We start from the raw sequence: 25,380 nt of genomic DNA, 5'->3' as shown, positions 1-25,380 counted from the left end.
TGAAATGCATTGTGTATCTTCATTGATGGAGGCAGTTTTAGAATGTACGTCAGATTCCCTAATCGCTGAATGATGGCAAAGGGTCCCACATAGCAAGGTGCAAATCTTGCAGAAGGAAGCTTAAGTCGAAGGTACTTGGTGCTTAACCAGACTTTATGTCCAGGCTGAAAATGTGGTGCCTTTTGATGATGAGCATCATAGGTTCTTTTTGCCTTTTGTCCTGCTTTGAGGAGAAGCTCCTTCGTTTGTCTCCACAGTTGGAATAACTCTGCTGCGGTAGACTGGGCAGCAGGAGAGGCCACTCACAATGGAATTGGCAGAGGAGGTAGTTGTTGTCTTCCTTAGACAAGCTGGAAAGGGGAAGACCCCATCGAGGTAGCAGGATGCGAATTGATGGCAAATACCGCCCAAGGCAGTAATTCAGCCCAGTCATTCTGTCTAGAATTCACATAGGATCGCAGAAATTGTTTTAGCATTCTATTCATCCTCTCAGTCTGACCGTTAGACTGAGGATGGTAGGCAGAGGTTAAGTCCAAGGCGATGTCAAATTTTTGACACAATGCTCTCCAAAACTTTGCAGTAAATTGCACTCCTCTGTCGGATAGGATATGCTTAGGCATCCCATGAAGGCGGAAGATGTGTTTAATAAAGAGTTTTGCTAACTCTGTAACAGAGGGTAATCCTGGTAGCACTACAAAACGTTCCATTTTGGAGAAGCAGTCAACCATGACGCAAATGGTGTTATTTCCGTTGGATGATGGCAGATCCACTACGAAATCGGTGGCTATATGTGTCCATGGTTCATCGGGCGATGGTAGAGGCTGTAATAGACCCCAAGGACACCCGGGTGGTGGTTTTTGCTTAGCACAGACAGCACAAGAACCCACATAGGCTTGTATGTCCTTTTTCATGGTTGGCCACCAATAGTATCTTTGTAACATAGCTAGGTTATGACTCTGTCCCAGATGGCCTGCCAGATGGGAATCATGTGTCCACTTCAACAGCTTCTTCCTTAAATTTCTGGCCACCACCGTCTTCCCGGTAGGTACCATGTGGGTGGCTGCGAGGACCACTCTTTTGGGATCAATGATATGATGAGGTTCATCAGGCACATCCTGAGGGGAGAAGGATCATGAAAGGGCATCAGCCCCAGTGTTCTTCTCTCCTGGACGATACTTCAGAAGGAAGTCAAATCTGTTGAAAAACAGAGACCATCTTGCTTGATGGTGATTGAGTTGTTGAGCATGTCGAAGGTACTCCAGATTCTTGTGATCGGTGTACACTACTATTTGGTGTTGTGCGCCTTCTAGCCAAGGACACCACTCTTCAAAAGCCAGCTTGATTGCGAGTAACTCCTTGTCTCCGATCCCATAATTTCTCTCGGCAGGCGAGAATCGCCTTGAGAAGAAGGAGCAAGGATGGAGCACATTGGATTCGCTATACTTACTTAGAATCGCCCCCAACAACCTCAATGATGAAAGGATGGTGTGGATCAGGGTGGCAGAGACATGGCTTCTTCTGAAAAGCCTCTTTGAGAGTCAGAAAGGCTGAGATGGCTTCTGAAGACCAATTGGCAGGGTTGGCTCCCTTCTTGGTCATAGCAGTTAGAGGGATTGTCAATGATAAGTAGTTTTTAATAAAGGATCGGTAGTAATTGGTGAAACCCAAGAAGCGACGCAGGGCCTTCAGGTCTGTGAGTTGAGGCCTGTCCCGGATACTTTCTAATTTCTTGGTCCATTTGAAAACCGTTCTTAGAAACAATGTATCCCAGGAAGGGTACAGATTCTTTGTGGAATTCATACTTTTCAAGCTTTGCGTACAGGTGGTACTCATGCATGCATGTTAGGACTTTCTTAACATCCTCCTGATGAGTTTGCAGATCTTGAGAAAAGATCAATATATCATCGCGATATACTACTACGTATTTATAAAGTAAGTCCCGTAAGGTGTCGTTCTTCATATTTTGAAAGACTGCAGGTGCATTACTCAAACCGAAGTGTCCATCGTGGGTGTCCATCAAACACCCACGATGGACATCAAAGTGTCCATCGTGGGTGTTAAAAGCAGTCTTCCATTCGTCTACTTCCCAAATACACACCAAGTTGTAAGCTCCCTTAAGGTCTAATTTGGAGAATCAGACCCCTGTAGTCTATGCAGGGGCGTAAGGTGTCATCCTTCTTCCCTACAAAAAAGAAGCCTGCACCAGCAGGAGATTTGGAGAGTCTGATGAATCCCTTTTGTAGATTTTCTTGTATGTAGGTAGACATGGCTTTAGTCTTGGCTACTGAAAGAGGGTAAACTCTTCCTTTGGAAGGTTCTGAATTAGGCTTCAGATTTATGGTGCAGTCAAACTCTCTGTGCGGTGGAAGAACATCAGCTGCTTGCTTTGAGAAAACATCCTGGAAGGAGGCATATTGTGGAGGTAAGCCGGGTAATGATGGCTTAGTGGGCATGCAAATGAGTGGTGAAACTTCCGCAAGACACCAACCATGACTATCTGGTCCCCACCGGGACATTTCCAATGTGGCCCAATTAAATTATGGCATATGGTCTTGAAGCCAGTGCAGCCGCAATACCACAGGATGCATGACTTTTTCCAATACTAAAAATGAGATGGATTCTGAGTGTACAGCTCCAGTGCGCAGGCCAATGGCCTGGGTAGTCAATGAAACTTCTCCAAAAAGTGGTTCTCCATGGATAGAGGACAATAGCAGAGGTTTAGCTATAGGGGTGGTAGGAATCTGTAGATGTTCAACTAAGTGCTTCAGAATAAAATTACCTCCGGCACCGGAGTCAATGAGAGCAAGAGTCTGAAATTCAAGACTTCCACAGATACTGGTAAGGATAATGGGGGAGTAGGAGAGGTGAGGCCCAGGAGAAGTCCTCCTGCAGATCTTATTCCCATCAGTTTCCCAGACAGATGGGACAGGTTTGGACTGCGAGGCCCAATTGGCCACAATACATGCATAACCCCATGCGTTTGTGAAAACATCTCTCCTTGGAAATTAAATGGCTTCGGCCTAGTTGCATAGGCTCTTCCTCCTCTAAGGATGCAGACGGTAAACTGGAAGCAATAGGCATAGGACGGTTAGCCCCCACCGTAGACTTTCGTGGACTCTTAGCCTCCTGAGTTCAGTGGCGGATGCGGTGGTCAATTCTCAAAGCCAGTTCCATCAGGGACTCAAGGGTATCAGGCAAATCACGAGCCACTAATTCGTCCTTTAAGCGAGAGTTGAAGCCCTCCATGAATATGGCACGTAAGCATCCAGTGTCCCAATGAAAGTCGGATGCTAAAATCTTAAATTCAATTGCAAAGTCTGTAAGCGGCTTGTTACCTTGCTGAAGATTGAGCAAAGCAGATCCAGCAACAGTCTGGTGAGCCGGGTCATCAAAAACAGACTTAAAAAGCTTTAGGAATCCTGGTAGGTCATTCAGGATAGGATCTTCACGCTCCCATAACGGTGAAGCCCAGGCCAGGGCTCGTCCTTCTAGAAACGATGCATGCTGCATTGATTAACAAACCCTCTGCACATCTTAGCTTCACCCGTAAAGCAAGTAGGTGTGGATAAAGGCACAGTGGTCTTGAGGGTTACCACTGGGGACAGCAACTCCTTCACAGAAGGAGCAGAAGAATTCAGTTGAGCATGTTTGAAGGCAGTAGAAAGGCTCTCCAAAGACTTTTGTTGTTCTGTGATCCACTGGGCTAGGCCAGGGATGGCCTGCAGGGCCGCGAGCTGAGCCAAGTCCATGGAGTTAGCAATCTGTTTTGTTTGTGGCATTGTGGACCCTTGATCGCTGTGGAGATGACTCTGCCCATGGGGAAGAGCCCCGTGGGGAACCACAGCGATAGGCTGAACTCAGATAGCAGACAAGGAATGAATGGAAGGCTTTATTGTACTGCCGTAGATAGATAGTATGAAGCAGGAAGGTAAGGCACTGAGGTCCGCGAGGTGCCAATATGTTCAACAGTCTCGGATGTAGAATCTTCCTCAGATGTTCAAGATAAGTGGGAACCCGCAGTGCAGGCAACGCCAAGCCTGGTGGGTGGAATTGGAGCAACGGATCGTAGAGGTACTCACAGGAGTGTAGGCATCTTCCTGGTAATGAGATGGTGGGACCGAAGGTCCGTGGTGCAGGATGCATAGACTGGTAGGCCCTCATGGAGCGAGTACCTGATAGTCCGGAGAACCAGAAAAGAATAAAAGAGAAAGACCCCCGAGGAGCAGTTGTCTAGTTAGTAGAGGCCCCGAAGGGTGGTTGGAAGTGAGAGACCCCCGAGGAGCTGGTGCCTAGAGCTTCTAATGGAGCGAGGCCCTTGGAGTGTAGCGCGGCATCTAAGCATGCAGCTTAAAGCAGTCAGAGTAGATTAAACTGAAGTCCTTGCTAACTCAAAGGTGGTAGCGAAGCAGAGGCTTTAAATACCCGGAGGTATTTATGTCATGCGGTGGGCATGCCCCTGAGGTTCCCACCATGACATGTATTTGAGCGTAGGAGATGTGCGCACGCGTGCCCTAGGAGGCCACAGAAGTGAGCATGGCGGACTGAAACGCCCATGCTAAGTTGGAGATGCCAAGGCCCTTGGCACTCGGCACTGGAGGCAGCCATCTTGCCCAAGGAGGAGGAACAAGGAAGAAAAGAGGTAAGGCAGAGCGGTCGCAGCCGTCTGCAACTGACGGATGCAACAGATCTACAAGGTCCTGTCAGATAAAGTTTGCCCCAGCGTCCGAATCTACCAGGGCTTGTGTAGAGATACTGGTGGAAAGCAATTCCAAGGAGGCTGTTAAAAAAAAAATAAGGGTGAGCCAGCTGTGAGACCAAGAGTTATAACTTCTGTCAGCTCCTGAGATGGGAACGCCCTCATCTTCTTCTGAGTTGAACCCCGGGGTGCCACAGGTTCAGTGCTCTCAGAAACTCCCAGGTGGTGTCAAGGTGCTGTTACAGTGGCAGAGAGGTGTGTCTGACCAGCTGCATCGGTTCCTCAGGAGGGAGACAAGGATCTTCCTGAAGGAAAAGATGGTCCTTGAAAGGTTCTCATCAGAAGGTGTAGCCCTCCCATTCCCGTTCTTGGAGTCGTCGGTCGATCTTCCCTGTGAGATCAATAAGTCCTTCTAGAGAAGTGGGGAGCTCCTAGTCTACCAGTTCATCCTTAATTTGGGTGTTTAAAACCTTCTAGAAACACAGTATTCAAACTGTTCCCCTGCCACTTCAGTTCCGAAACCAATGTACGAAATTCTATAGTGTATTCATACAGAGGCCGAGACCCTTGGCGGAGCCAAAATCCAAGCCCCTGGCAGGTAACCTGCCAGGTTCCTCGAAGACTTGTTTGAAGGCAGCGACGAAATGAGGTAGGTTGGAAAGCATGGGGGTCAATGTGTTCCCACAGGGGTGAGGCCCAAGCCAAGGCCTTGCCATCTAAAAGGGACAGGATGAAGTTTGTTTTGACGGAGTCATTGGGAAATAGTGCCAGTTGTAGGGAGAATTGAATGTGGCATTGATTTAAAAATTCCCGACAGTGCTTTGGATCTCCGAAGAGCGAGACAGATTGGGTAGCGGAATCACTGCCGGAGTGGAATCAGAGGGTGTTGATGAAACTGTAGGCGGTAACATGTCAAGTTTCTTCAAAAGATCTTGGCGGAGGGTCAAGTAATGAACATCTGCTACTACCCTCTCCATCATGGTTTGCAGAGTCTGCACCTTCTGGAGAAGACTGGGTATGGACTTAAGCATCACCAAATCCCCGACTTGAGAATCCAGACGATCATTCAGGCAGTCAATGGAGGTCGATAAGGCCTCCAAGAATCATAAGAACATAAGAACATGCCATACTGGGTCAGACCAAAGGTCCATCAAGCCCAGCATCCTGTTCCAACAGTGGCCAATCCAGGCCATAAGAACCTGGCAAGTACCCAAAAACTAAGTCTATTCCATGTTACCATTGCTAGTAATAGCAGTGGCTATTTTCTAAGTCAACTTAATTAATAGCAGGTAATGGACTTCTCCTCCAAGAACTTATCCAATCCTTTTTTAAACACAGCTATACTAACTGCACTAACCACATTCTCTGGCAACAAATTCCAGAGTTTAATTGTGCGTTGAGTAAAAAAGAACTTTCTCCGATTAGTTTTAAATGTGCCCCATGCTAACTTCATGGAGTGCCCCCTAGTCTTTCTACTATCCGAAAGAGTAAATAACCGATTCACATCTACCCGTTCTAGACCTCTCATGATTTTAAACATCTCTATCATATCCCCCCTCAGTCATTTCTTCTCCAAGCTGAAAAGTCCTAACCTCTTTAGTCTTTCCTCAGAGGGGAATTGTTCCATTCCCCTTATCATTTTGGTAGCCCTTCTCTGTACCTTCTCCATCGCAATTATATCTTTTTTGAGATGCGGCGACCAGAATTGTACACAGTATTCAAGGTGCGGTCTCACCATGGAGCAATACAGAGGCATTATGACATTTTCTGTTTTATTCACCATTCCCTTTTTAATAATTCCCAACATTCTGTTTGCTTTTTTGACTGCCGCAGCACACTGAACCAACGATTTCAATGTGTTATCCACTATGACGCCTAGATCTCTTTCTTGGGTGGTAGCACCTAATATGGAACCTAACATTGTGTAACTATAGCATGGATTATTTTTCCCTATATGCATCACCTTGCACTTATCCACATTCAATTTCAACTGCCATTTTGATGCCCAATTTTCCAGTCTCACAAGGTTCTCCTGCAATTTATCACTAATCTGAATAGTTTTGTATCATCTGCAAATTTGATTACCTCACTTGTCGTTTTCCTTTCCAGATCATTTATAAATACATTGAAAAGTAAGTGTCCCAAAACAGATCCCTTGGATTTTGGAAAAGGATGGTAGTGTTTTGGATTTTGCAAAAGGATGGTAGACCAAGATATTTTGGATTTTGGAAAAGGATGGTAGACCAAGCTATTGTCTCTCTTGGATAAAATTATTATATGTTTCTCCTCAGGCCAGATTAAGAGTAAACAGATGTATTTCCAACAAATTTCCATTATTTAGCAGAAAAGACAGGGATGTCCCTTATCTCTGCTTTGTACTTATTGACTACTGAACCACTAGCAATAAAAATCAGAGAATCTCCTATCATTTGTGGGCTAAAACTGGGTAGACAAGATTTTCACATTTGCTTATTTGAGGATGACATCTTATTGTTTTCAAATTTCAAATTTCTTTCCCTCATGTGCTTCAGTTGTTTCTCTCTTTTAGACAATTTGCAGGATTGAAAATTAATTTTTTCCAAATCGGAAGTGTTATTCTATCCAGGATACCATGAGATTACAGTGGTCGGGAGTATTTCCTCTCAATTTGATAGAAGGGAAAATTAAATATCTGGGATTTGGGTAACACAAGAGCAAAGTAGATTCTTTTCTTTTAATGTTAGTAGTGCAATAGCAGAGATGCGGTCTCAACTTCAGGCCTGGAAGGAGTTGCCTCTCCCACTATAGGGAAGAAGCACAATATTTAAAATGATTTTGTTTCCAAAATTACTATATAAAATTAAGATGGTACCATGTTGGATGCATAATTTGTATATATCAGCTCTTAAATCTATGTTGGGCCAATTTCTTTGGCATGCAAAAGGAGCTTGGATTAGTCTTCTAAAATTATCAAGGCCTAGATGTTTTGGAGGTCTTAATCTCCCTGATTTTTGCTTTTACAAATTGGCGAGTCAGCTATGTTTTCTGTAGGAATCGTATACTTCCTCTTACCAGTTTTGTACCCCGCATTTGATTGCCTCTAAAGTGTTCCCTCTTTCTATTCTTGGAATTCTTCATAAAGAAGATACCGAGTTACTTGAGGTTTTGAGGAATTGTTGATTATTTTGAACGGTATAGCTTGTTTGGAGCTATGTTCATAAATGGGGATCTTTTCATACTATATCTAGTTTTCTCCCATTGCAAGGTAATGTCTGTCTTATTTGCATCAGGATTCGTAGGTAGAATATTCAAAGAACAGTATAAAAGATGAGTATTGATGTTTCATATCTTTATTGTGCTGATATTGATAACATACTTTCTTTTCAAAAATTACAAGATCAATATAATTTGCCCAAAACACTTTTTTTTTTTTTTTGCCTTTCTTCAAGCCAGACACTATGGGCTGGATTTTAATATCTACGCCCGATTTTATAACATGTGTGCGCAGCCACGCGCATGTTATAAAATCTGGGGTCGGCGCGTGCAAGGGGGTGCACACTTGTGCACCTTACGAGCGCCGAGCCCTAGGGGAGCCCCGATGGCTTTCCCCGTTCCCTCCAAGGCCGCCACTATTTTTCCCAACACTGAAGTCAGACTCACTGGTCTACTGCTTCCTGGATTGTCCCTGGAGCCCTTTTTAAATATTTAGCCTAACTAAAAATACATAATTACAACAGGGGGCTCTAATTTTTATAGCAGAAGCTAGCAACCAATCCAGCAGCCCACATTGGAGAGCTGAAAACCAAATAACATACTTTCCTCTCCCTGACTTGATGGACTAATCCCAGTAGAAAGCTCCAATAGGGCTGTATAACTGTACCCTAAAAAATTATGCAAAGCACTCCAGAAATGTGTCACAAGTCAATCAACCTGCAAAACTGTCTTCAGCATCCCATGTCTTTGTATTTCCTTTCCATCTCTTTCATTCCTGATGCTAGAAAAATACTCAGCTCACTTCTGTTTTCTTGTCTTGATATTACTATATGATTTTATACTAGAAAAACATTTTAGGAAAAGCACCTGAATTTTTCTGTTCTGTTAATAGAAGTATATTTCTAATTTGGTAGAATAGAAACATAGAATATGAAAGCAGATAAGGACTGATTAAGGGAAGCCTTAGAGGGGGCCACAGGGTGCATGTGTCATCCCCCACCCCAGACAAGCAGCTTACCTGCCAACTCCCCTCAGCTGCCTCCCTCAGTTTGGCTGGATCACTTTGATTGAATGGTTGGATGGAAAGGAACTTGGCATTTGCCCATCCTGAAATTCATGGCGTTCTTTCTCTGCTTCCACCCTCCCCTCCCCCCCCACCCCCCATACAAATATTTCTGTGCTATGAAGGAACTGTTAGGATCATCTAATCTGTCCAATTTATTTCCTATTGAAATTTCTGGCTTTCCCCTTCTTCACAGCTAAGGATTCTCTTTTCTCATCCCAGGTATAAAGGGACCTCGAAATCTACCTTACTAGCAGTATTTGCCCCTGATTGGGATGGCATCTGTGATCTGAATAGGTCAGATAGTGTGTGTCAGAGGTCTCAACAGACCCAGCCCTTCTGGTGATGACAGTATAGTGTTAATGTGTTGGAGAGCTGTATCGCTCCTCATTGGGAAGGGTTATAAGAGTGTGTAAAACTCTTGCATCTATATGATGAAGGAAAAAGAGTTCAGAATCAACCTTAGAACAGGGCTGAAAGGGGGAGGGGGGGTGTCTTCCTTCCACAGGGACAGGGTCTGAACAAGTGGTATCCTTTTGAGATAGATGCCTAAAAGGGAAATGCACAGGAAGTGTGAACTAGGAGGTCGCCAGAATCTTTGGCAATGCACCCGATGCACCTGAGTGAACAGTGGAATCCAAACGTTGGCCAAGCCGCTCCACTTCCGAGGTGGGGGACTCCAGCACCTTCTGCTGTTCTATTATTTTTTGGACTAAGCCCGGTATGGCCTGCAGGGCAGAGGCCTCCGCCGGGTCCATGGGCTTGGCAATCTGTAGAAACCACGACATAGACTGTGGACCTCCAGCCTGAGTTGGGGTCGATGCTACCTGAGGGGAAAACCCCCACAGGTCCCCAACCTCAGGAGGCAAGGCCGGAGGAAGACAGGAGCCAGCTGGAGCTTCACAAATACCAGCCCTCGTTCCCCACAGGTTGAGCCCTTGGGTACCGGGGCCGGTTGGTCCTAGCTGGGCCCCTGTGGAGATTTAGCGGCGTAAGGTCTGAGGGTGAAGCTGGAGCGAGGTTCGAGGACAAATGGTTGGCTGGCAGGGCAGAAGCCAGGCCAAGGTCCGGGTGCCAGCGACTAGACAGAGAGGTGAATGCCTGCCTGAGGTCAGATGGTAGGTGGCAGGCAGGCAGGCCAGGAGCAGTCCAGGGTGAAGTCTGATCCAAGGTTCAAAGGCAGGCGGCAGACAAGCAGGGTGAAGTCCGATTCAAGGTTCAAAGGCAGACGGCAAGCAAGCTGGGTGAAGTCCGATCTAAGGTTCGAAGCCAGGAGGTCCATCCAAGGGAAAGCACAGGAAGCAGGGGACATGGACCAGGCACTGGAACAGGAGTCAGGTACTGGAACAGAAGACTTTCCTGAAGACGCACAGGATCCCGAGAGGAAGCAATGCAGGAGACTCATTGCCAAGCCGTCTGGGTACGGCCTGAGGGAGCCTTAAATAGGCCCGAGATGATGTCGTCATCCTCTGGGACGGGCACAGGTTTCCTGCCATAGGCACTTTAAATAGCAGCCGGCGACGCACGCGCACACCTAGGGGGAGCCCCGGGCGGGGCTGGAAGCTGGCAGCATCCCATGTGCTGGCGAGGCCGCGGAGGCCGCGGAGGCCCCGGCGTCCGAGAGTGCAAACAGAGTGGAGCCGGGAAGGCAGGCCGCTGCAGCCAAAGACCCAGGTACGGCAGGGAGGCATCGCCGGCCAGATGGAGCTGGCATAGGGGTTCCGCGGATGGTGACTGCTACAGATACCTTCCCCTAAGAGGTTACCTGTTTAGGGAGAGTGTGCAAGAAGGACTTTTATATGCTAGTGCACTGTTCCTTGTTATATTTGCTCTGGACTTTGTTTTCCTGCCACAATGACTTTTAGTTAGAACAACAGTTTTTGGAGTGAAGAATGATTTTGGTGTGTGCAGAAGAGCCCCAGGGAGAGACATAGTCCTAATGAGAATATGGAAGAAATAAAATTATTAAATAAATGTTACCTGGGCTGCTGCAGAAGCAGGGCTAGGCAGAGACAGCATGCTGCTCTTTTGTTTTGGGTGCTGTCTCTTCCCCGGTATCAGTTGTTTGAAGCAGAGAGAAGGGCTGCTGGTTCCCATTGTGAGAGATCAAATGGAGCTGCTGGTTTGGGTTCACTGTAGCAGCCTAGCAACGATGACGTCATGGCCTGGATTCTTAAAGGGGCCAGGTTATATCAGCACGGCAGGGGCAGGCACAAAAGTAAAATAAAAGAAATCAAAGTAAAACAAAACGAAAACTGAATAAAATAAAGACAATGGAGCAAAGGACAAGTAGCAGAGGGCACTTACCAAGCTCCTGAAGCAGTGACAAGCTCCCACAGCCCCTCAGTGACAAGCTGCCACAGCCCCCCTCCCTGGGAGTGATAGAGGCACATTGGCACCCAGAGCCCAGCAGGGACAGCAGCAAGGAATGATGGGATAGCCTCTACTGCTCAGCTGTATGAGAGAGGGTCCTGGAGAGAAAAATGAATCCCAGGAAGCAAGTCTATATAGCCCCCGGAAAAATATTTTAAAAATAAATGTTTATTCATTTCCTCATTTTGAGAGATGTAGTATATTCTTGCAATAGCTGGTATTGCTTCCTTTGTGTATTTCAGGATATTAACTAGGTAACTTTTAAATAAATCTGTTGGATTTATTAAAGCAGTCTTAGGAAAATTCAATATCCTCAAGTTGTTTTTCTTCACCTGATTTTCCAATACTTCTAATCTCTCAAAATGGGATTTTTCAGATTTTATTAAATTCAATTGAATTTTATCCATTTTATCTACCTTAAGTTGTACAGAATTTACAGATTCTTCAACTTTTTCAATCTTAGATTGAAGGACCACATTCTTATTTAGCACTTCCTGCAATGTATTAACAATGTTGTTTATTGATTTCTGCATGGAAACCAGCATATTTCCTATTTCTCCAAGAGTAAAATTTTTAGGAGTAATAACAGAAATTCCAGCCAAGAGTCCTTCCTGGATATTACCAGTCCCTCCCTCCAATGGAGATGTAATTCCACTTTGTTCCATAGAGCCCAGCTGTGAACTTTCTGAGAAGCTAGTTGAACCAACTGCTCCTCTCTGATCACTTGTTGATAAAGAATCCATTTTGAGTATGGGATCTCCTCCAAGTGAAATCCCCACTCGAGGACCAGCTGGTGGCTCAGGAGTTGTTGGCGCCCCCGGGGTCAGTGATATTTCATGTGCCTGGGTGGGGAGACCCTGCTCTTTGTCAACCCCTCCAGCGGCACCCCCTTCTGGGGTAATTATAGGAGTTCTCGCAAAACAGTCCTCTATTTTGGGTTGAGTCAAGCTCTCTGGGGTAGACGAGTAATCTCTCAGTTTTGCTTTTCTCTTTGTATGTGGCATTTACAAAGAGATAGCAAAATTACCCAATATGAAGGAAATATATATATTCAATAAGAGTCTTACCAGGAGTTTTGTGAATGAACACTTAAGAATTGAGACCGTTCCTTTTCAGCGCTTCTTGTGGCTGCAGCTGGAATGAAAAAAGAATTCCTTGCCAGGGCCAGGTTCGCCAGGCTAAGCCAGGCAAAGCCACACGCGCCCCTTAGGCGCGCGCGGCTTTGGCAGTGCGCCGGCGGCTGCGGTGCGCCGGTTAGACGGAGATTTTATATCGTCTCACCCGGCTCCTCCCCCGGCTTCCAGGTCCCGCAAGGCAAGTGGAGGCAAACAGGTTCCAAAGGTCCCGGTAGGTAATATCAGCTGCAGCGAGTGTAGAGGAGCGGGAACGCCGATTTTAAAGCGTCTCACCCGGCTCCTCCCCCGGCTTCCAGGTCCCGCAAGGCAAGTGGAGGCAAACAGGTTCCAAAGGTCCCGGTAGGTAATATCAGCTGCAGCCCCAGTCTAAGCAGGAAGCTAGTCCAGGTGTTTCTGCAGGAACCCTGTATGTGTATTGCACAGCTCAAAAGCAGGGGGGCTAGCCTCATGGATTTTGTCAGTAATTTGCCTAGTATAGGAGCACTAAAAAGTAAAGTGACTAGCCCCTGTGGAACCTTGTTTCGGGACAATGCAGCTATTTTTAAAATATAAGGAAAATTAACTAGAAGTAGATGAAACCTCTGCCCTGTCACCAGAAAGGCTGAGAGGGGCCGTTCCAGGGAAAGTAAAGATTTTTAAAAGTGGCGCTATTTTATAGTAACATCAGCAGAGCAAGGATTTGCTCTGGGAGAAAGAGATTTTCATGTGGAGAATTGAACAGAAGGCAGGAGGCTTTAGCCAGTGGCATAGCGAGGGGAGGCAGGAAGGCAAGGCCCCCAGGTGCCAGGCTGTAGAGGGCTCCCAAGAGGCTTTCATTTTTAGCGCCAGGAACTCTCCTGAAAACTTCGGGCCCTGCTGCAGAAGCAGGCCCGGATGAAATTGCAAGGGACCAGGCCCGGCGCTAGCAGGTGTGCATACTATGCAACTGCAGAAGGCAGCACACCCTAGGGTGGAGTGCAGTGACAGCGAAAGAAGAGGAGGCCCACGATGCTGCCAGTGGACCCATCCCATCAGCAGCCAAGAAGAAGAGTTGGTCCATGGCTGAGAAGAGGAGGCTGTCAATGGATCCCATCTCACTGGCAACCAAGAAGAAGAGGCCGCTGGTAGACCCCATCCCACCTGAGGCAAAAGAAGTGGAGACCTGCGAAGAGAATGCCCATTCTTCTCCTCCTTTTCTGTGCTGGCATGCGGTATCCATAACACGTGCAGTTAGCATTTGCTCTATGCTGATCTCGCAATGCACGAGATCAGCAGAGAGAAAGTGCTAGCCTCCCAAGATTGGCGTAGTGCAGGGACCAGCACACAAGGAAGAGTAGCACAATTGGTTCCCCCATCTGCTCCCGATGGTATGTGTGTGAATGTGAATGAATGAGAGCTGACTGGGGAGTGTGTGTGTGTGAGTGTGAATGTGAGCCTGACTGGAGAGTATAGGTTTGCATGGGAATCTGACTTGGGGGGGTGTGTACGTGTGTATAGGAATCTGATTTGTGTAAACCTATCTGGTATGTTTATGTGTATAGGAACCTAACTGGGGTGAGTGCATGTACATGTGTATAAGAACCTGACTGGGGTGTGTGTGTGTGTATGTGTGAATGGGATCCTATCTGGGGTACGTGAGTATGTGTATGAGAGAGAGAGCTTGTGTGTATGTGTGAAAAGATGTGTATATGAGAGAGAGAGGGAGCATGTACATGCGGGTATGTATATGAGAGAGATGGAGCTTGCATGTGTGTGAGATCCTGTGCATATGAGGGAGAGGGGCATTTGTGTGAGCATGTGTACATAAGAGAGGGAGCATATATGTATGAGAGAGAGTGTGGATGTATAAGGGAGACTATGCGCATGAGAGAGCTGGAGTGTTTATGTGAGAGCCTGTGTATATGAAAAAGAAGGAACTTGTGTATATGTGTGAGAATGTGTGTATGAGAGAGAGGAAACATGTGCATGCATGAGTACATGCGTGCATATGAGAGAGAGGGAGTTTGCATGTGTTTGAGAGCTTGTGTTTATGAGAGAGAGGGAGCTAGGCTCTAGCTGCCTAACGGTGGCCCAAATGATGACCTGCCAGTGAATTTTCTGCACCTAGCCAACAGGAAGAAGACTAGGATCCTGGGATACAGGTAAGTCATATGGCAGATTGTGACTGAGAGGGAAGGGGTATGAGTGAGGGAAGGTAAGGGAATGACAGTGAGGAATGGGAAAGGGGAGAGAAAGGGAAGGCGAGGGAAGGAGTGAAGGTGGTGAGTAACTGGGAGGGTGGTGAGTAACAGAGGGGAAGGAGAGGGTGAATGACTGAAAGGTAAGGAGAGGGGATGAGTGACTGGGAGAGAGGGGAGGTGAGAATGAGAGAGAGGGGATTGAGTGAGTGAGAGGGAAGGGGAGGGGTGAATGACTGAGGTGAGTGAAAGGGAAGGGGAGTGAGGAAGTGGAAGAGGGGAGTTAGGATGAGAGGATAGAAGGGTGTGTGTATGTGTGAATGAACATATGTGTAGATGAGAGAGAGAAAAGAAAATTTGTGTCTTCCCTTCTCTCCTGTCGCCCTCCCCCCCCCCCCCCCCCCCCCCCATCCCACCTCCCCTCCTCTAATCCAGGGCAATCTTAGAGTGACTGGAAATCAAAAGTTCCCAGGTATGTCGAGAGGAACATATTTTATCTTTAGTAATTTTAATTATTAGGTGTTATTTGATGTCTGCTGTTTTGAAATATTTTATTGATTTTGGAGAAATGTTTAAAGTTGTTTTATCCTTATCATTTATTAGATGTGCTATTAATCATCTGTTTTGAAAAAAATTTTTTTGTTAGTATAGTTTCTATTATGATGGATTTATAAGTCTTGATTATGTTTTATGAGGAATGGTGATGTTTTTTTGCATTTAATGCATTGCATATGAGTCTGGTTGGGAGGGGAGAGAGGCTAGGGAACATAACTGTTCCAAACTGGGAGGGGGCCGGGAGAAAAAGAGTGCCTGGGATGGGAAGCAAGTCTGTTGGGGCCTGGGAGGGTAGGAGACTGAGGCTGCTATTACTTCTGTTTCTCTGAAATGGGAATTAGGAGAATGTGATTTTCTCTGTGTCATTTTTGGGAAATGTGTATCTGAATATTTCTATATTAATTCTCTGCTGTTATAATGAAAGCAGAGTCTGGCTTTTTGGGATTTCCAGATCAGCTTTTGTCTCCATGTTTCTCCTTCTAATTTGTAGTCAGTTATTCTATATTTGGTGAGTGGGGTGGCAGTATGCTGTAATTAGGCTGCAGTGATGTGTGCAAGTCAGAAGTAATAGTGAAAAGTGGAAAAATTGGAAATTTTGAAATAATTTATAAATTTAACATCACAGTCCTTGACTCTTGGTCTTATTCCTTATCAGGTAATGTTTTTCTTTGCTTGCAGTACCACATAGGGAAGGGACAAGATTGGCGGCCTGTCTGTAGGCAGGGAAGCTTTTGCCCCATGGACTGTTCACAATAGTCTGTCAGTTTAGCGAAGTCCCCCATGAGAGGATTCTAAAAAAATTAAAAAGTCATGGGATAGCAGGCAGTGTAGTTTTGTGGATTGCAAACTGGTTAAAAGATAGGAAACAAATAGTTTTCTCAGTGTAGAGAGGTATACAGTAGAGTGCTTCCGGGATCTGTACTTGGACCAGTGCTTTTTAATGTATTTATAAATGATCTGGAAAGGGGAATTATGAGTACGGTGATGAAATTTGCAGATGACACAAACTTAGAGTAGTTAAATCACAGTGATAAATTTTAGGAGGACCTGGAAGATTGAGCATCCAAATAGCAAATGAAATTTAATTGTGGACAAGTGCAAGGTGATGCATATTAGGAAAAATAACCCATGATGTAGTTATACAATGTTAGGTTTCATGTTAGGAGTTATCATCCAAGAAAAAGATCTAGGCATTATAGTGGACAATACAATAGAATAATCGGCTCAGTGTGCTGCGGTAGTTAAAAAAGCAAATAGAATGTTAGGAATTATTAGGAAGGGAATGGTGAATAAAATGGAGAATATCATAATGCCTCTGTTTCACTCAATGGTGAGGCCGCTCCTTGAGTACTGTGTACAATTCTGGTTGCTGCATCTCAAAAAAGATATAGATGCACTGGAAAAGGCACAGAGAAGAGCAACCAAAATGATAAGGGGATGAATAGCTTCCATATAAGGAAAGGCTAAAGAGGTTAGGGCTGTTCAGCTTGGAGAAGAGACAGATGAAGGGGGATATGATAGAGGTCTATAAAATTATGTAAGGACTAGAATGGGTAAATGGGAATTAGTTATTTACTCTTTCAGATAATAGAAGGACTAGGAGGAACACCATGAGGTTAGCAAGTAACGCAATTAAAACAAATCTCATTGGGCCTCCTCGCTCCTCGAGGCTGTGCCTGCATCATTGCCTAAGACTGACAGCGCTTGCCCGCTCCTTGGGGCTGGATCCCAGCTTGTCCTCATCTGGCTACTGTCCCGCTCCTCGGGTCAGCTACTGCTTTGTCTCTGGCATCGCCTCTGCCCTTCAGGGTTCCTATCTACACCAAGTAGCTGAGGCTGAGACTGGACTCTCCACCTGTGGGTGGTCTATGTTATCTCCTACACGCGTCCCGGGGCTTTGTGCGCGCCGGTGCGCGAGTGCCCTGCGCGTGTAAATCCGGGAGGATTTACACGCGCAGGGCTTTTAAAATCTACCCCTATGTGTCTGAGGGAGAGAGGGAGTATGTGTGAGAGCATAGGCATGTATATCAGGTAGGAAATGTGTGAGAGAATCAATGTATTATTGTGCGTTTGAGAGAGAGAGAGAGAGAGAGAGAGAGAAGATAAAGTTTGTGTGGCCCTATTTCCCCGAATCCTCAAAAATCTCAGGGTAACTGGAAATCAAAAGATCTCAGGTATAGAGAGCAGGAGATTTTTTTTTAATCCTCCACAGAGGCGACGCTGCTTAAACCAAAAATTAAACTTCTGGAGGATAAATTGGATAACTTCGTAAACTGAAGTCAGCGGAACAATTTGAGAATCGTGGGACTTCCAGAAAATATACAAGGTGAGGGCCTGTTAAAGTGGTGCACCACAGCATTTCAAGAAGGGTTGCCACTGGACATGTCTTGTTGCGCTCCCCGGTCGCGCCGGCACCACAGCCGGCCCTTCTTACTTCGTGCTTCTGTCCATCAGCTTCGGCTCCCCCCTCCTTGGCATCCGTGGCTAGCTCCCATCACCCGCGGCGCTCCCAGGTGTCCCCAGGCCCATCGGGGCCTTCCAGCTCTCAGTGCTCCTCATGCCGGGGCTCAGCGTCCTCCATGGCGTTGGCCCCACCCCTAGATGCCTGTGCGCGGGCCGCGCTTCCCTTTAAATTGCCCAGCTCGGGAACTCGATCCACTGCACCCGAGATGACATCACATAGCCCTGGTATATAAGGTGAGGCTCTTACCCCAGAGCCTTGCCTTGGTAATTGGGTCGACACCGTTGGTGTGATAGTTTGCCTATGTGTTCCAAGTGTCTCCTGTTCCAGCGTCTCCGTGTTCCTGTATCCTTCCCAGGTAGTTCCTATCTGGACTGACCTTTGGAACTGACCACTGCCTGCCTGACTATTCTCTTGCCTGCCGCCTGGAACTGACCACTGCTTGCCTGACCATTCTATTGTCTGCTGCCTGGAACCAACCCTCGCTTGCCTGGACTACGCACGGACTGATTTTGGTATTGACCTCTGCTTTGGCTGACCTCTCTTGGATTGATACTCTGGCTCTGACCCTTTGCGCGTCACTTGGACACTCTCTTCTGGCCTCCTGTGACCATTGGGCCAACCTGTTTGGAAACCAACTGCGGCTTCCTCTTGGCTAGACCTGCAGGCATTGCCTGTCTCGCCCAGAGGACCTCCCTGAACTGTTGCCTCCCTGAGGTCTCCAGAGCTTCAGGTTCAGGTCTAGCTCATCCACTCTGCATCAGCCACGCATCCTTGCTCGGGTTGGGCACACCTCTCCGATACCTTTCCAGGAGACCACCGGAGGCCCACCTAAGTCCAGGCGGTCCGGGTACCCAACCTGCGGAAACCACGGACTGTTATTGGTGAAGCTCCAGCTAGCCTCTGTCTCTTAGTGTGCTCCGCCTCCTAGTGGCAGACATTCTCTGGGTACGATCAGAGGGCCGTACCAATCCTGCACCAGGCCAAGGTTCCACCTCCAGCGCAACATGTCTGACCAGCAAATGATTGTCAAGCGTGCACACCACCTTGGAGCCTTGGGGAGCTCGTAAAACAAACTGAGGCAAGTTATCTAAAAAATCTCAATTTTTTGCATAAAATGAGAGTACTCAATGCATATCACAATCAAAAAGAGTTGCATTACAATGAGCAGAAATTGTTGATTTTCCCAGATTATTCTACCCGTGTGATGGCCACTAGGCGCAAACTAACGCCATACTGCTTGTGCCTGTTTTCCAAGGGTATTCAATTCACCAATTCACCAGATCGGAATGATTTACTATTTTTTCAAACGGACCTTTCATCTAGTGGTAACTTGGCTATAGCTGTTCATGGTCACACTCTCCTTAGTTATTTTGAGAATGGTTCCTGTTGCTCTTTCATTCATCTTGGTTTTTTCTGATCCCTGGAGCTCAATAACACAGCACATAGAACACACTGGATAAGAGATGTATGAGACCCGATTTCAAGATTTGTCAATCCTTACTATGGATTTTTGGTGTTCCTGTGTGTGGTGTAGGGGATGGTGACGGGGTGTATGTTTGGGTGGAGATGGGAGGGAGGTTGGGAAGGGCATTGCAGGCAGGAGTATGAATGTTCTTTGGAGGTAGGTGTGCAGGTATGAAAGATTTTCATTGCAATTGTGGTCTCTGGTTGATATATCCGTGAAGTTACAGTGTCTTATACCTCATTTCATTACAGTGGGGGAGCCTAGGCTGGGAGGATCTCACCTTTTGGTATCAAATTCTCTGTACAGATGTCCTTACCAGATTTGGCATGACTGAGTTAGTTTTTTCTATTTTGAACATTGATGGTTTACACTCACCTGTGAAAAAGAAAATGTTATCTACTTTGAGTAAATATAGGCTGAATGTTTCCTTCATTCAAGAAACTCACTTGGATAATCAGGAAAATAAAAAAACTCCAAAGGGAATGAGTAGTGCAATGTATTTTTGCCTCTTTCAATTCCAGACAACGAGGGGTAGGCATACTAATACATAAAGGGACTCCTTTTCAATTAGAGTGTTCATTTGTGGACCCCCAATGGTAGATATGTTATTGACTTGGGGATCTATTTTAGGTAAAAAGTTCATCCTTGTCAATATTTATGCCCCAAATGCTTACTCACCTTCCTTTTTCTCTGAATTGATGGGCAAACTGGGATGGTAATTCTTTGGTGGTTGAAGGTGATTTTAATGTATCAGACGGTCCTCTTATTGATTGTCATCCCGCCAAGACACCAAAGAATAACCAGGCGAATACTGGGATTGGTTTTCTAATCAAAGAATTACAGCTTCTTGATTCTTTTAGGCTGCAGCATATGAAGGACAGGAATTTTCTTTTTTTCTCTCATGTCAATAATGTTTATTCTCATCTCGATTATATCCTTTTGGCAGAGCCCTTATTTGATGCTATTACCAAGAATGAAATGATAGAAATCCCTTTTTCTGACCACTCTTTATTAATCACTCATATTTGTCTTGCCCTGACTGCTAAAAAGATACCTGTGTGGAAAATGTTGCCATGGTTTTATGAAGATAAAGTATTTGCTCGCTTCCTGAAAGAGATGGGAGAAATGCAAGCAGTTCAATCAAACCCCAGATGTTAGTCCAGTAGTGTTCTGGAATGTGGCTACAGCTGTTTTAGAGGGTCATATCATTTCTTATCAAATTAACAAATGCAAAGCTCATAAAAGAAAGGTACAAGATCTCACACAACAATTATTAAATTTGCGGAGATCGAATATTCAGGATATCTCACCAGAGCTTAGAAAGAAATTGTCTGAAACACGCACTCAGTTAGATGCTTTCATCTCCCTACAGGTACAACAGAATTTATTGTATTTTGGCAAACTTTTGGCAAACTTGATCAGGAACACAAAATCTAAATGCCTTGTTACCAATTTATCTTATGGGGGAAATTTCCATACATCATCTCCAGCTATTTTGACTGCATTCTGGGACTTTTATAATTCCTTATATGCAGCAGGCATGATGTCTGTCACAGCACGGGAACAATTTTTTCAAAATAATCAACTGCCTCAGTTGAGTCTGGATCAACAGAGGGTGCTGGATACCCCTATCAGTGAGACTGAAATCAAACTGGCCATATCCAAACTAGCTATGGCCAAGGCCCCGAGTCCCAATGGTTTTGGCACTGAGGTCTACAAAATTTTGGCGGATTCTGTTCTCAATCCTTTGAAACAAATGTTTCATGCTGTACAAGTAATGGGTAGGTTTGAGGCTCTCTAAATCCTTGCTACAGCAATTTTCCTCCCTAAGCCAGGTAAGGATTACAGTACCCTGTATCTTATAGGCCAATTTTGTTATTAAATCAGGATAGCAAGCTACTGGCAGCCATCTTGGCTGAAAGGTTGAATGGGGTTATTCAAACCTTGATTCTTCCTGACCAATCCAGCTTTTTTAAAGATAGAGTTTCTTCCTCAACAGGCCTGGCATGACCGGGTGTGCATACTGTGCATTTGTATGGCAGCAACAGAAGAGACGCAGGGCCGCCAGTGGAGCCAAAACCGCTGATGGTTGAAGAGGAAGAGAGGTCGCTAGCAAAGTTCAACCAGCTAGTGGCTGAAGATGAAGAGAGACTGCTGGCTGTGGGCTGTGGCAAAGTTCGACCCCCTGGCAGGTTGAACTACCACGCCACCGCAGTGTTCATTCCTGCTTCGGTATCAAATCTCCCCCCCCCCCCCCCCCCCCAATAGGCCAATGAGAAGAGGAGATTGCTGTGCTATGATGGAGCTCATCCCACCATGACAGGAAAAGAAGAGGAGCCTGCAGGGTCGTAGTGCAGCTCATCCCACTAGGCCGGAAGAGAAGAGGAACCCAGGGGCCGTGATGGAGCTCATCCCACCAGGCCTGAAGAGAACAGAAGGCCGTGTATGTGTCTGGCCGAGTCTATATGAGAGTTTATGCATGTGTGTATGTCTGTGTGTGAGCCTGTCTGTGTCTGTGTGAAAGCTTGTGTGTATGTAGCTGTGTGACAGCCTGTATGCTTGTGTGTGGCTGTGCGAAAGCTTGTGTGGCTGTGTGAAAGCTTGTGTCTGTGACAGCCTGATGCATGTGTGTGTCTGTGTGAAAGTTTGTGTGTGTGTGTGGCTGTGTGACAGCCTATATGCATGTGTTTAGCTGTGTGAGAGCTTCTGTGTGGCTGTGTGAGAGCCTATGTGCTTGTATGTGTGTCTGTGAGTGCCTGTATGCATGTGGTTCTGTCGGTGTGAGAGCCTGTGTATATGTGTGTGTGTGCCTGTGAGAACTTATGTATCACATATAGGCTGTCACAGGTATGTGCACACAAACACACACATTATGTGTCTGAGGGAGAGAGGGAGTATGTGTGAGAGCATAGGCATGTATATCAGGCAGGAAATATGTCAGAGAATCAATGTATTATTGTGCATATGAGAGAGAGAGAGAAGATAAAGTTTGTGTGGCCCTATTTCCCCGAATCCTCAAAAATCTCAGGGTAACTGGAAATCAAAAGATCCCAGGTATAGAGAGCAGGAGATTTTTTTAATCCTTATTAGTTTTAATTTTTGGGTATAATTTGATATTTTTGCTGTTTTGAAATATTTTATTTTTTTGGGGGGAAAAAAAAAAAAAAAAAAAGAACATGTTTTAATTATTGGATTTTTTGAAATATTGTATTGGTGTTTGGGAAATTTTGGATATTCTATTCATTAATTGGTTTAAAATATTTATTCTTTTTATGAATACGATTTTACTATTATGTTTTATATTTCTCGATTATATTATTTAATGTTTTTTGAAGAATGGTTATGTTTGTTTTCATTGTTGCTCTGCATATAGAGGCTGCCTTGTTGTGGGTTCCAGTTCAGTTCTCAGCACATTTCTATTTATAATTTCTGGACTGTTAATTCTGTATTTGGTCAGGGTCTGTCTGTATTCTGCATAGGTGACTGAGGTAAGCTATTTTGCTGGCATGTAGATTCTTCATAGTTATCTATAGCAGCCTGACTTGTTCTATTTTCCCAATAGAAAGTATATTGGTGTTCTAGGGCTTGGTGTAATATTTGCAGTGTTGCCTTTTCATAGATAAGGTTGCTACTATTTGAGTGATTGTAGTTAGGATTGTTTTGGTATGAGAGGATTATTACAATGTAATGGTAATTACACTTATTCATGGCTTTCTAAGGTGCCATTATAAATTCCTGTTATGGTTTTCAGGTGTTGGAGTGGATTCTTGGGTACTGCGGTGATGGCCACTCCCACAGGGAAGAGCCCCATGAGGAACTGCAGCACTAGGCTAGACTCGAGACATGCAAACACAGATTTGTCTTTTATTATACAGCAGAATGATGCCACCAGAGGTGGCAGTAGTGAGGTGATCCAGTAGTAGCAGTCCAGGGAACATTGGCAGAGAAGACCCATTTCACAATGGTAGATGTTAGCAGCACACGGTACTATAGGGAGTTCCGGATGTAGGTTCCCAGTGCTGAGCTGTAGCTGAGACAGACTGATAAAGGTTAGATTACTCACTAAGTTGGTAGCTGTATAGATGGAGATCCCAGCAGGAAGAAGTAGTTGGATTGCAGGCACCAAGGCAGGGAGTGCAGGCCCTCGAGGAGCAAGTACCTGGTATCCCAGACAGGAACCTAAAAGAAAGCAAAGGGCCCCCGAGGAGCGGGTACCCAGGTTAGATGAAGAACCCCGAAGGGCAAAGAGAGCTTCCAGCGGCAGCACGGAAGCGGCAGAGTAGCTCAGACCCGGAGGCATTCCAATCCTTGCTAACTCGATTTGTTAGCAAACGAAGGGCAGGCTAAATACCCGGATGGTGTGACATCACTCGAGGGGACACCCCCAAGGTTCCCGCCATGACGCAGATAAAGACGTGAGTGGCATGCGCGTGCAGCCCTAGGAGGCCCTCAGGAGAAACATGGCAGATAGCTTTGCCATTGCCGTTCCGGGGACGCCAGAGAGAGCGGCATGAAGACGCGGCAGCAGCCATCTTCCCAAGGCTAGCAGAGAGAGCAGGAAGAAAGGTGAGGCACAGAGGTTGAAGCCGTCTGAGACCGATGGACGCAACAATTCCATGGGAGTTCCAAGTGTCTTTTTTGCTGAGTTTTCAGGTTGGCACCAGAGCAGCTCATGTAAATATAATATATTTATTTATTTATTTATTTATTTATTATTTTTGTTATACCGAGTTTCATGACAGGCATCACATCAACCCGGTTTACAAATAACAATGTGTGTAAAGCATAGCGTAACGTAATAAACAATATTTCCAATAAAACTGTGAACTTTAAATACAGTGAATCAATTACAGGGTGTGAGAAAGTTACAATAAAACAGGGAAAATTAACTTGGAACTGGAAGAGGGGAGAGGTTGAACAATGCAATATTTACATTTCATCCAATTAATGTAATAGTATAGCAGAGTAAATAAATAGGCCTATGTGAATAAATGTGACGGTACATAAATATGAAACGGTAAAATAAGTAACCAAGAGAATAAATATGACACAGTAGTGCATGGTGATGATATGATAAAAACTCAGCAGGTAATAAAGAGAGTAAGTTTATGGTAAGTGGATTCTTATTTAGATCCAGTTATTGCATACGAGTTTGTGTTGGTGAGTGGAGGTTTTATTCAAGGCTTGGAAATGCTTTTTTGAAAAGCCAAGTTTTTAGTCTTTTCCTAAATGTTAGAGCGCATGGCTCCTGTCTCAAATCAGGTGGGATAGAGTTCCACAGAGCTGGACCTGCTGAAGAGAAGGCTCTGAGACTCAAGGATTTATGTTGGTAGGTTTTGGCATTTGGAGTTTGGAGTGACTCTTTGTAGTATTCCCTGATGGGTCTGGCGGAAGTGTATTTTTTAAATGGTATTTGTAGATCGAGTTGCGTGTGTTGGTTGATAGTCTTGTATATGATGTTGATGGATTTGTACATGATTCTATAGTGGATTGGTAACCAATGGAGGTTTTGAGGATAGGGGAGATGTGGTCCATTTTCCTGGAATTTGTAAGGACTCTGGCTGCAGAATTCTGAACCATTTGTAGGGGTTTGGTATAAGAAGCTGGGAGGCCTAGTAGTAATGAGTTGCAATAATCTAGTTTGGAAAAGATTATTGCTTGCAAGATTGTTCTAAAGTCCTGAGCGTGGAAAAGTGGTTTAATTCTTTTCAGAATATGTAATTTGTAGAAGCAATCTTTGGTGGTTTGGTTAATGAATGTTTTGAGGTTGAGACGATTGTCTAAGATAGCTCCTAGATCTCTTACATGGGCTGTTTGAAGGAGTGCGGGTGGTTTTGGAAGTGTGTTATTGTTTTCCGGTGATATGAGCAGGAATTCCGTTTTCGAAGCATTGAGTACGAGGTTTAGGCTGGTGAGGAGAAGTTTAATTTCTAATAAGCAACTGTCCCAGTATTCCATTGTTTTGAGATTGTTTCTTTTATGGGAATCACGATCTGTACGTCGTCTGCGAAAAGGAAGTGTTTCAGGCTTAATTTTGTAAGAAGTTGACATAGTGGTAACAGGTAGACATTAAAGAGCGTGGGTGAAAGTGATGAACCTTGCGGCACCCTCTGTTAGAAGGGTGGTATTGGGATTCTTTATTGTGAATTTTGACTCTATATCCTCTGTTTTCTAGAAATGTTTTGAACCAGTTTAGTGTAGCACCTGTCAATCCAATGTTTGCCAGTTGTTTTAGAAGTAGGGCGTGATTGACGGTGTCGAAGGCCGCCGAGAAGTCGAG

This window comes from Rhinatrema bivittatum, chromosome 1, assembly GCF_901001135.1.
Source record: "Rhinatrema bivittatum chromosome 1, aRhiBiv1.1, whole genome shotgun sequence".
NCBI lineage: Eukaryota > Metazoa > Chordata > Amphibia > Gymnophiona > Rhinatrematidae > Rhinatrema > Rhinatrema bivittatum.
Note: the sequence above shows the minus strand (reverse complement) of the source record.